Genomic DNA, 13613 nt, shown 5'->3' with positions numbered 1-13613 from the left:
CGACGACGACGACGACGACTACGACGAACGACGACGGCTACGACGAACGACGGCGATGGCAACGGTGGTACTCTTCTCCCACCACACCGGTCGACGGCACCACCGCTACGGCGCCACTTTAATGTTACATTAATAAAAAGCAACAATCAATATCTCTTCTCTCTTCCCTGTAAAAAATTTTAATCTATAACAGAGAGAATTCTCTCTAACGCCCTTCCCTCTCTCCGTCTACGTCTCCCTCGTCCCTCGCCCGCTACTACTACTCCCTACTCCACCATCTCTTCTCCCTCATCTTTTCCTCCTACCACGAAGTTTCCTTCCTCTCTGTCCTTCCCTCTCTCATCCCGTTTTTCCTCTTTTACTCCTACTACTGTTGCTGTTGCTGTTGTTGTTGCTGCTGCTGCTGCTGCTGCTACTGCTGTTGCTATTGCTATTGCTATTGCTATTGCTATTGCCGTTGCCTACACCAACATCCTCGCTCTTTCTGGTCTCTCTTGAGGAAAGCACTGTTCCGATGTGGCGTTCAGTATCGTGTCGAGGTGCTATGGGTGCCCTCGGTGTTTGTATGCGCCATAGAGGGTGAGAAAGAGAAAAGGAAAGAAAAAGATAGAGATGTAGAGGAAGGGGGAAAGAGAGAGACAGAGAGAGAGAGAGAGAGAGAGAGAGACATGAATAGACCTCGTGTCTTTTTCATTCGTTCTCGCGCCTTTGCACGAGGCGCCGCTTGGCCCTACGTTGTACCATCCAATTACGCGAGGCCCCTTCTGCCAGCCCTTCTCCCCACCCTTTTGTATTTTCCCCTTTGACGAACATAAAAAGCGAGAGAGAAAGATAGAGTGCTTTTTTCAGTACACACGCACAAACACACATACACGCACGCACGCACACGTATATCATTTTTATATATATCTACATGTTATATATATTATATATATATATATATATATATGTATGTATGTATGGATCTGTGTTGGAAAAACGCACTTTCTGTCTGTCCTTTCGATTCTCTTTCTCTCTTTCTCTCTCTCTCTGTCTCTCTCTCGTATTGAGAGAGGAAGTACGCAACGGGGGCCGTGGAGAGAGAATGAATAGAAGCCATTGTTAGTATCGTTTTGAGTATCGAGCCTCGCGGGTGCTCGCGCACACGCCACGATACAAAGTCGCTTTTCGACGATTAACGAACGTGCCAAGAGAGTAAGAGAGTAATAGGGGAAGAGAGAAAAAGAGAGACGGACAAACAGATAACAGACAGTTTTTACCATTTATTTCTCGAGATTCAGATACTTCTTCTTCTTCTTCTTCTTCTTCTTCTTCTTCTTCTTCTTCGTCATCTTCTTCTTTTATTTTTCTTTTTCTTTTTTCTTTCTTTCTTTTTTTGTTTTTTTTTTCTTTTTTTTTTTTTCGAAATTAAATCCGATAGGACGCGCGGAAAGAAGTAAGTCTTTTGACGTCATTCGAACAAAATCGTATAACCATAATTACACATACATACATACATATATATATATATATATATATATTTATACATACACACGCAAACAACAATATACATACACGCACGCACGAAATGTGTGCAAGCACGTGCACATAAAACGTCCATATATAATTCATATGTGTGTATCGTTTCGAAGCCGTCAAAGTTCGCGAAAGGTTTTTTTCTGTTTCCCCTCCTCCTCGTTTCCCTACCTACCTCCTAGCCCACACGTATGCATGCATGCATGCATGTATGTATGTATTGGCCGTACGAGGTCTGAGCTCTCGACCTGGGTCTCGACGAAAGGGTGTAAGATAGTGGGAGGTTAGTTTAAGGGGTGGGGAAGGAGGGATAGGAGGGCAAAGGGTGTGGGAAGGTGAGGAAGGAGGTAGAGTGGTAGGTAGGTAGGTAGGTAGGTAGATTGGTATAGAGGTGGGGAGGTAGCCGGTCGCGGGGTGTATAGAAGGAAGAGAAAAGTATATACATGCACACTACTCTCTCTCTCTCACACCCACACACACACACACACACAACACACACGTAGATGCGCACGGGACTCGCGAATCTGCGCGCGCGAGACGGACGACCGAGCTTCTTCTCTTCCACTCTCGATCTCTTTCTTTTTCTTTCTTTTTCTCTCTCTCTCTCTCTCTCTCTCTCTCTCTCTCTCTCTCTCTCTGTCTCGCTCGCTCACTCTTAAACTGCTATAGTCACGGGGTTCTATATAGCGTGCTCGAGACTCGGTATTATCTTTCGCGCCTAGTAGTACTCCGCGAACCTAACCGACCGACGGATGCGTTCGAACGTCGTCGTCCGCGTCGTCGTCGCCGTTCGTCATTGTCGTTGCCGTTGTCGTCATCATCATCATTATCATCATCGTCGCCGTCGCCGTCGTCGTGTTGTAGTTTTGAATATTGACGTTTAAACTGTCGCAAAATACAATTTTCGTATTAATTTCTTCCTGTCTCCTATCATATTCGATTCAGTGTGTTGTTAGTGTATATCTGTATATGCATATATTATTTATATATATATATATATATATATATGTATGTATGTATATGTCTATGTATATGTATATATGGAGATGAGTTTTTGGAAGGACGGATATAACAAATCGGACAAGCGACGTATTTTAATTTAGATATATATATATATATATGTATATATATATAATTTTTTTTTAAACTACCTTTTTTTTCCTTCTTTCCATCGTTTAATTTAATTTAATTTAATTTAATATAATTTAATATAATTTAATTAAATTAAATTTAATTTAATTCAATTTAATTCAATTAAATCTTTTTTTCTTTTTCCTTTTCTTTTTCTTTTCGTATTACTCTTGGAACTTTACGTGGAAGGAACAACTACTACGGTAGGGAGAAAGTTTTTTTAGTGTATTCGGTCGCGCGCATGCGCCTAGTGTATGTGGTGGTGGTGGTGGTGTGTGTGTGTATATATATATAAATATATATATAATTATATACATAAATATATATATATATATATTTTAGTGTATGATGTATGTATTTATTGTTTAGTAGTGCCTCCTAATCCCCACCCCCCCACGTTCTCTTACTACCAAAGAGAAAAAAAGAGAGAGAGAGAGTGAACACTTATCTCTTCGTGGGGTGGTGCATCTTTCGACCGATCGAGAAAAGGGAAACGAAAGAGGGATTCATCGTATTCCTCGTCCAACAGAGATAGAGAGAGAGAGAGAGTGAGAAAGAGAGAGAAAGGAGAGGGAGAAACAGAAAGAACACAAACACACGGAGGTACGACGCACGCACGGACGCACGCACGTGCACACACCACAGCCGGATATAAGACGTACGTAAATGAGATTCTTCGAAATGACGGCTTCTTCTCTTCGTATGTTTCACCATGTATACAATTATTCTCCTTTTTTTATTATTAATATACAAATATATATATATATTCCTTTTGTATATATGTGTATATATTAAGAAGTCGATATCATTACATCCTCGTGTTGGTAGGAAAGAAAAAAAGATAGATTGATAGAAAGAAAGAAAAGGGGAAAGTATTCTTTCGTCTTTTTATTTTTTTCTTTCTTTCTCTCTTTCTCTCTTTCTAGAGAAAGAGAGAGAGAGAGAGAGAGAGAGAGAGAGACAAAGAGAAAAGAACGAGTATTGTCAGAGGTTATGTACTCTAGTCACTTGCCGTCTGTTGTTTCTTGACGACGTAGGTCAGGTTGGTAAGAAGACTGAGACAGACAGCTAAGAGGAAAAAGAATAAAAAGAGAGAGAGCGAGAAAGGGCGAGTGTTAGAGAAAAACAGAGAGAGATAAAGTCGAATAAAGAAATAAAGATAAAGAAAGAAAAAGAAGAGTAGAAGAAAAGTAAAAGAAAGAAAACACGCGGTTGCGAAGAGACGATGACGACGATGACGACGATGACGACGATGACGACGATGACGACGATGACGACGATGACGACGATGACGATGATGACGACGACATCGTAACAGGAACAGCAACAGCAGCAGCAGCAGTAGTAGCAGCAGCGTGGCGTGGCGCGTCGCGTCGCGTCTGCGGTCCACGGCTGACTTGAATGGAATGGGTCGAATGGGTGTCGGGAGTAGTGGGGGGTAACGGTTGCGGCGCTCCAGCCAATAAGATCGCGAGTGGCTAGTATGCCGGTAGTGGGGAGATGCGCCGCGTCGCGTTCGCGGAATCCACGGGAGCGGTCAATGGTAGGGGAAAATTGTAAGAGAGAGAGAGAGATGAGACGCGCGAACTCGTGCAAATATACGTAGGAACGCGCGGTCTTTACACGTGAGCGCGAGCGAGCGAGTGAACCTACGCTAAGCTTACGTTCCTTGCGTACTTCCTCCTGGAAAGAATCCACTACTCATTGACTTCTTTACGTTCGTGACACTGGGTATAATGGGGATCCGATGAAAAATCGAATCAAATCGATTCAACCTCGTCGAGAATAAAAACCTTTTGATAAAATTGTTCGATAAACGTTCTTAGCAGATGCTAAATTAAATCAAAGTTTATATTTTTTGAATGGTGGATTAAACAAAAAGAAGAAAAAAATAAATAAATCATCGTGAATGATTTGATATTAATTTAAATTACTTTCGAAATCTTTAACAAACGACGATACAAAGTAATATATATACGTACGCACGTACTTTCGTGTATCTCAAAAAAAAAAAAAAAAAAAAAAAGAAAAAAAAAAGAAAACAAAAAAAAGGAAGAAAAAAAATTTCAATTGTTTTCATAGCGAAGGAGCGTGGGATTGTAATGTTACTCGTTTAATAGCTACCTTCTCTCTTTGTCGATGTTAAAAGTTCGTATATATATATATATATATATATATATATATATATATACACACACATATGTATATGTACATGATGTTAGGATGTTATAGGCCTCGTAATGAATTCATTTCATGTTATGTAGGAAGGTAACGATCGTTATACTACCGTGTGCACGTTGCATTCTCTCGAAAGAGCGCATACCGGATAATTAGCTTACTGGCTCGCGTTCGCGTTCCTCATATTCGGTAGGTGAGTTTGAGTGTATTTACAAAGAGATCGCAGCGACGCCTATCATTAGGAAGGATTATTATCATCCTATAAATATATATATGTAGATACACATACACACATAATATACGCACACACACACACACACACACACGTTTGTATATGTGTGCATGTACATTGGCCTATGAATTTCTCTTGACGTTCTAAGCCTTTACAAAGTCGTTACTCTCTTTGCTAATATATACATATTATGTTTCCAGTCGATAGTTCGTACTGTGCGTAATAGTGACAGATAAAGAGGACGTAATAATCGTGACCATTTCTCCTTTTTTTTTTTTTTATTTCCTCTGTCTTCTTTCATACATTCATAAACACATATAAGTATGTATACAAACACACAATGAAAAAAATTATTATCGGCTCGCGTCGTTGAGGTATCGTGATGATATTCTTCTTCCCTTTTCGTCTAACGATCTATCTACTCTTCCGTATTATAAAATCGACTTCCTTCAATTTAATAAATCGCCCACGATTTCCTATTTTAATTTAGAAAAAGGAAAAAGAATAAAAAAGAGAAGAACGGGAAAGGAAAAAAAGAATGAGGAAGAAGGAAGGAATAAGATGAAAAAAAGGGATGATATTATTTTTATGTACGAATGAATAAAAGAGAGAGAGAGAGAGAGAGAGTGAGAGAGTGAGAGAGAAAGGGAAAGGGAAAAGTGTCTTGAAAACGTAATCGCCCGAGAAGCCCTTGATAAAGTCGAAGTAACCTTCTCACTGAGAATCGACAATTCTCGGAATCCGTCGTCCATCGTCTCGAAAACCTGTTGCATTTTAGCGCTTTGATATAACCGAAGAGAAATCGTATTTGATCCGGGTCTTTTATTGAAACAACGTTCATCGTAAAAAATTCTTTTTTCTTCTTCCTTTTTTTTTTTCTCTTTTCTTTTCTACGTCTATACGAACAAGATTCATACGATTTACGATATTTATAAACTTATTAACGTTCATTGTTCTTAAAAAAAATATACGTAAAAAAATATAAATGAATTTCATTGTCCTCGTTGTTTTTGGTATTTAACAGCGTTTCTGTTGTGAACGAGTATAATGATTTTATTTATTGAATTACTGTATATATATATATATATATATCTCTTTCTCTTTTTTTTTTTTAAATGTTACACATTAATTCAGTATAATTGTTGAATTTCATAATTAATGAAAATTTTTATGTTAATACAATTAAATGGAAAATTTATTTCAATTGTTAAATTCATTCATCAATTATTATAATACATTATTTTAATAAGAAATTAGTTAGGTTAGAACATCTAAATTTACCTTTATCGTCTAGATACTTATTCCTTTTTTTTCTTTTTTTCTTTTTTTTTTTTTATTCACTAATTTAAGTAGGATCGATCGAATAGAGTAAGTCGACTTACGTCTTTAGTACGATACATGTTCATACATTCATACGTTTATACATTTATACGTTCATACACACATGTACATATATTACTATATCATATCGTATTATAGACTCCTATATATGTATATATAATATATATGTACTTGTACTTAAGTAACACCTACTAGGATAGACACGACTACAAATAAATTCGAATATGCTCTCAGACATAGAGTGAAAAACACATACGGAAGGAGAATAAGTACGATGGTGTATTATAGGGCTCGTAACGTCGCGTCCGGTATACATAAAATATTGAACGGAATTCTACTTGGTTGGTTATCTCCCAGCGTATTCACCTCGAAGGAATGACAAGCCGGACGTCACTTCGCGTAAGAACCGATTTGATGTAACATCTTTTTTTTTTTTTCCGGTCTAATGGTATATAAAATACGAATTTCTATTTCTTCTGTTCTTCTTTTGTGTTTCTTTTCTTTTATTATTTTTTTTTTTTTCTTTTCCTTTGCCTTCCCTTTTTATTCATTCTTGATCTGCACGTGAATTTGAAGACGAATTCTTTTTTTTCCTTCTTCTCTTTCTTTTTTTTTTTTTTTTTTTTTTTTATGTACCATAAATTATATATTTTGCGTGTAGGAAAAAAAAAATAACACACAATGTGAAAATTGTAGTACTGTAGTATCGTTATCTCTTTCTTTTTCTTTTTTTCTTTTTCCTTTTTCTTTCTTTCATTACGTATCGCTTTGTAAAGTAACATTATACTATAATTGTATTATACTATCATAGTTTATGATTACTAATATTATTACTATGTAAATAAATACAGAGTTTACTTATACTATAGATATGAATTATTCAATAGATATACTATACTATAGTACAATTTTATACTATAAAACAGTATAATTATACAAATGTAATTATTATTTTCGTGTCTATTAGGAAATAAAATGGAGAGAGAGAGAGAGAGAGAGAGAGAGAGAGAGAGTGAGAGAGTGAGAGAGAGAGAGAGAGAGAAAGAACTTTTAAAATACATATACATAAGCTTCTGACTTAAAATTTGTGCATAAATTTTTATAGATAAAAATACAAAAGAAATGGGGGGGAAAAAAAAGGTAATAAAAGTAACATTTATAACATATAATAGTAATGATAATAATAAAATTATACGAACAATTTTGATTCGTTATTAATTATAAATTAATATAACTTAATTCTCCCCGTCCTTCCACGCCTCAAACAAAAAAAAGAAAAAAAAGAAACAAAAAGTAAAAGAAAGACAAGGAGAAAAGTAAAAACGAAATTATTCGAATTGTCTCCTTGCTATTAACGCGAGTGAGAAAAAAGAGGGTTCAGTGGGAGTGAGAAGGAGGGTGTTAGGGAAGAAGAAAAGGGATCGGGGAAGGGTGGAAATATTTGAGGCAACCTTTGAGATGACACGTATGCACACATACTTACGTACATATATACACTCTTACGTATATAAATTCTTACATACATACACGTACACGATATATATATATTTTTTACACACACACACACACACACACACACATATATATATATTATATGAAGTAGAAAAAGAGCGGAGTGTACGTACAACGGAGTGGTGGCAAACGAATTCGCTTCGAATCGAGCTCGAGAACTCTAAAGTACACTTCCGTTCTCGATTCTCTCGTCCATTAGAAAAGAGTAAGTGAGATAGAGAGATATATAGAGGTTATAGAGAGATAGAAAGAGATATAGAAAGAAAGATAGAGAGAGAGAAACGTGGCGTAGATCGCGTTCTATGCAGTTTAGCTTAGCTAGGTTAGCTTAGCTAGCTATAACAGTAGTAAAGAAGTAGTATAACTTACAAAGTTCGCCTATCCTACGATGGAATGCCTTGCCACGGTCTAACGTTCCACCGGAAATTCCCGTACTCTTTTTCCCTAACCCCCACTCCGTCTCTTTCTTTTTTCTTTTTTTTTTTTCTTTTCTTTTCTTTTCTTTTCTTTTCTTTTCTTTTCTTTTCTCTCTTTCTCGTCTGTTCTTTTCTCTTCCACCCATCATGTTAGCGAGCTTTGAACTCAAGGTGATGAGAGAGAAGAAATATTATGCCTCCGGATGTGTACGATAATCTCTGCGCTCCGAATCTCCCCCTCCCCTTTTCTCTCTCTCTCTCTCTCTCTCTCTCTCTCTCTGTGTCTTTCTCTCTTTTTGCTTCTCCTTGTCTTATCTATCTATTTCTATCTCTTTTCATTTTCACCTTGACTTACGTCTTTGTTACGAATTTATTATAAAAGATAAACATTAAGGTTTATACAAGGACAACTACGTCGAATTATTTTCGAGATTATTATGTTTTCTTTCTTTCTTTCTTTCTTTTCCTTCCTTCCTTCTCTCTTTTTTGTTCGTTCGTTTTGTATTGTTCTCTTTTTTTTTTTTTTTTGGACGAAATTCTCATCGTATCTCTCATTGTATCGATAAAAATTTATTAAACGAGATTTCATAAGGTTTTTTAATAATCTTTTCTCGACGATGATCGATTAGAAATATCTGATTAATTAATTAATTAATTAAAAAAAAAAAAAAAAAAAAAAAAAAAAGAGAAAGAAGTGAGAAGAAAAATATCTACAGGAGATAGTTTAATAAGAAACATAAAAAATCATCGTACTATCGATTACAAATCGATAATTTTATTTCGTACTCTGAAAATTTTTCATTCGCGAAATCATGACAACTTAACGCACACATACACACATATATTTTTTCTTTTTTTTTTTTTATTTATTTATTTCTTTTTTCTTTTTTTTTCCTATCGCCATATTCCTAACAAACGATATACGAGAATAGTTTCACGATTAAATATACCAGCACGGTATTATTACACTGTAATGCATTTACAAATGATATTTGAATGTATAAGAGGAAGGATTGATAATTTAATCGATTCGTCGATATAATAAGTGTATAAATCGATTGATCGATTTTCGAAGTCTTTATTGTATTCGAAAGGGATGAGCGTCATAATTCTGTCAGAGGAAAGTGGCACGGATTTAAAAAGTCAAAAGACGATGAGGGGAGATAGAGAGAGAGACAGAGACAGAGAACACTCGTGCAAAGGATGAGATCGAAAGATAGAAAGATAGAGATAGAAGAGGTCGAAGGTGACGAAGAAAAGGTTAGAGAAAAGGAATAAAGAGAGAGAGAGAGAGATAGAGAGAGAGAGAGAGAGAGAGAAGTGGATGACATTTGTCTGGTGCTAGTATTATTTTTAAAGTTCCCAAGCCGCACTTTATATTTGGATTGTGGTTTTCATTTTCAATCGAAGGGATGACTTTGCACGTCGATGAAATCTTTATGAGTGATCCATCTAAGTGTACCTAAATACATATCCCTGTTACCAATCGACCTTTCTTTTCTTTCATTTTTTCTTTTTTTCTTTTTTATCCTTTTTTTTTTATTTTCTTTTTCTTCTTTTTTTTTTTTTTTTTTTTTTCTTTTTTTTGTTAGCGATCGAAAATATCAAACTCGGCCAATACGAAATATCTGGGATATTGTGAGTCTACTTTCGTTGACTCCATTACTACCAACTCCTACTAGTTATATATATGTATATATATATATATATGTATATGTATTCTGCTGACATATTTTTACGATATATGATGTCATTTTAAAATCGGAGTAGAAACAGACTTACTGTGTAAGAACTCAGTACGAATATAAATTTCTTTTGGATACGGGCTAAAAGGAAAAGTGGTTGGTGAGGGATGAGGACTCGGATAGTATCCTTTTTTTATTCTTACGACGACAATATCTTAAACAAATTTAACATATTTTTTTAACAGTTTCTTTTTTCTCTCTTATTTATTTTTCTTTTTCCTATTTTTTCTTTTCTTTCTTTCCCCATCTAAAGTGCATATTGTATCTATCAATGTTATAGGATAAATTTTATATTCGATATCTGTCTAGTATACGTGATTGAGATCTTACATGAAGGTAAAAAATGTAATAAAATAAAATAAAATTCAATATGCATTACATAGTCAATGTATGTATATATATATATATATATATATATATATATATATATATATATATGTATAAAGTTAGAATAGATCGAAGAAGACGTTCAAGTCGGTGTTTCTCTCTCTCTCTCTCTCTCTCTCTCTCTCTCTCTTTCTCTTTGAGAGATTCACAGAAGAAGTCTGTATCCTCATTCAAGGAGTTACGGTAATCAGCTGATTATGACAGCGCGTGCGAGTTCCGTAGATGTTGAGTCAATGTAGAGAGTAGTAGAGTAGTAGTGGTAGTCACCCATCATCGTGTCACTTGCAACGTCTGATCTCTCGTATACGTAGAGACATACGCCATTATCTTATACCGGGTGTCTCGTTTGACTTTCTTAAAAAAGGAAAAATTGTTATTATTATTATTATTATTATTATAGAGATAAATGGGAACAGTTAAAATTAATGTAACATCTTATGAATATTAAATTATTAATAATATATATATATATATATATATATATATATATGTATGTATCGTACGTATGATACGTGTACTTATACCGGATGTCTCTATCGTAAATAATTCATAAAAAAAATATTATTGAGAAAGAAATTGTTAGAAATAAATCAGATCGTATCATTCGAATATCGACATACGTACGTGTTTATATCAATGCTCCGTATGGTTTTTATTACCTGGTGTCTCATTTAAGATACGATTTCAACCAAAATATTATTAAACAAACAAATATCTATCGATAACATTTATATACAATAACGTAAACGTGATCTTTTATTGGATAAAATTCATATTCGAGTTCGTGGAAATAAAATTGTTTAAGGAAAAAAAAAAAATTTGTAACGGGACACCTAAATCATATCTTTCAATATCATACTCTTACTTCTTGGTATATATTTATGATGCCGGGCATGCTTATATAGGGTGGGAGAAATAGGAGGGGGACCGCAGTGTATCATTTGAGATGGGATAGAAATTTTATTACAAAATAAAAAAAAATAAATAAAATAAAATAAAATAAAGAAAAGAAAAGAAAAAAAAAACCAACAAAAAAGTCTGTATATATCCGAAAAGCATATATAATATATGTATACGCACACACGTGTGTATATATATATATATATATATATATATATATACACGTGTGCATCTCGTCGTCGTATATTAAAGATGAACACATGTATGCATCGATACTCACGATTCGATTTCGTAGAAAGCAAAATACCATAGAAAAAAGAAAGATTGGGATATCGAAAGAGAGAGAGAGAGAGGCAGACAGACAGACAGACAGACAGACAGACAGACAGACATACAAACAGACATGGAGCATGGGGGAAGAGGGAGGAAAGAGGGATCAGTAGGAAGAATATAAGAGAGAACGAGAGAAAAAGAGAGCGATAGCAAGAGAAAGGGAGAGAGAGAGTGGAATAGGTGAGAGGAGACGAGGGTGCAGAAGTGGCGAACGATCGAGGGTGGGAGATTTTTACAAAAAAGTCAGGCACAGAGAGCGGCCCCTTTCGCCGAGCGCTGGTCGTGGCGGCGGCGGCGGCGGCGGCGGCGGTGGCGGTGGCGGTGGCGGCAGTACCGGCAGCAACGGCGGTGGCAGCAACTGTGAGGGGTCGGGGGCTCGAAAAAGAGAGAGAGAGAGAGCGAACGTACGGGAAAGAAAGATAGAGGAGGTGGATGAGGTGGAGGAGGAGGTGATGGGGAGGAGGAGGAAGGAGGGCGGACGACCTCGGCGATGATACGACAAAAAATCAGATGCACGGCCATTGGCTGTTCTCAATTCGAATTATTGGCTTCCCCGGTCGCCGTTCGTCAGAGCCTCCCCGACCTCCTCGATATTCATTCTCTCTCTCTTTCTCTCTTTCTCTCTTTCTCTCTCTCCTTCTCTCTTTCTCTCTTTCTCTCTCTCTCTCTCTCTCTCTCTCTTTTCACTCTCATTCTCTCTCTTTCTTTCTCTCTCTGGTTTCTCCTACTCTTTACTCCCCCCGTCCGCTCATTCGCCCCATCCCTCCCTACCTACCTCCTCCGTCTCGGTCTCCTTCGGCTCGTCGTAGTCCTCCTCCTCCTCTTCCTCCTCCTTCTCCTCCTCCACCACCTCCAACGAGTCTCCTCTTCCTCCGAAGCTTTTCTACTCTCTTCCTCTCTTTCTCTTTTTTCTTTTTCTTTCTTTCTTTTTCTCTCTCTCTCTCTCTCTCTCTCTTTTTCTCTTTCTCTCTCTCTTTTGCAACGCGTCTCGTTCTCTTCCTCTCTTTCTCTTTCTCTTTTTCTCTCTATCCCCTTCAGGAACGGCGGGCGCCGGCGAGAAGGGCCGAAAAAACTTGGAAAAAAAAATCCAATTTCGTTGCTATGGTGACCGGCGTGCGTTGACTTTGATAAAGATCCCCCGAACGAGCCACCTCCGCTTCTCTCTCTCTCTCCCTCTCGCTTTATACTCCATCTCTCTCTCTCTCTCTTTTTTTTCCATCTCGCTTCCTATTTCTCCCGCGCTTCTTCCCTCGCCCATCCTTCTTCACGCGTTTCGTATTTTTTTTCCCTTTTCCTTTTCCTTTCTTCTTTTTTTTTTAATTATTATTACTATTATTAATATTAATATTATTATTATTATTATTATTATTTTCTTTATCATCATTATTACAATCAATCATCATCATCATCAGCATCATCATTATCATCATCATTATTATTATTATTATTACTATTGTTATTATTATTATTATTATTATTATTATTATTATTATTACTGTCAGTATTATTTTTCATTCGTTTTTTTTATATTGCATTGCTTTCGTCCTTTTCGCTAAGCGTCATCTCAGGGTGCAAGGGTGGGGGGGAGGTGAGGGAGACTGACCAGGACAAGAGGACGCATAAAGTATCATGACGCACTCTCTCTCTCTCTCTCTTCAGATTCTTCGATACCGTGCGTACACATAAGCACGTACGTTTCCTTCGTTCTTCCGCGCTATCGTCCATCCAACTACCCCAAGTCCTACCTCCAACCCTACAGCCACCTCCCCCATCGTCTCCGTCGCCGTCGTTGCGACCACTGTCGTCGCAACCATGTACATACATATTCCCTTTCCCTCTTACCCTCTCTCCCTCTCAATCTTCACCGTCGGCTCTCGTTCCCCCGACCTTCCCTCACCTACCCTCTTCTCCCCCGTTTATTCT

The 13613-nt window shown here is 36.7% G+C and overlaps 1 protein-coding gene across 6 annotated transcripts in view; it reads left to right on the top strand.

Moving 5' to 3' along the window:
- Positions 1-13613, top strand: part of LOC118442538 (uncharacterized) — a 102096-nt gene that overhangs the window by 23797 nt on the left and 64686 nt on the right. For 3 of the 6 annotated variants that reach the window (XM_085663790.1, XM_085663783.1, XM_085663786.1), the window contains exon 3: positions 3016-3304. The exons of 2 other annotated variants lie outside the window; for them this stretch is intronic. The gene's annotated coding sequence lies outside the window, so the exon portion shown is untranslated. Of the gene's footprint in view, positions 1-2768; positions 2850-3015; positions 3305-13613 lie in introns of those variants that run through there. One more of the 6 variants, XM_085663784.1, reaches the window with a different exon arrangement.

This window comes from Vespa mandarinia, chromosome 24 (assembly GCF_050613455.1).
Source record: "Vespa mandarinia isolate Hongniang chromosome 24, ASM5061345v1, whole genome shotgun sequence".
Taxonomy (NCBI): Eukaryota; Metazoa; Arthropoda; class Insecta; order Hymenoptera; family Vespidae; genus Vespa; species Vespa mandarinia.
The sequence above is the reverse complement of the archived record's forward strand: the minus strand, read 5'-3'. Positions and strand labels throughout refer to the sequence as shown.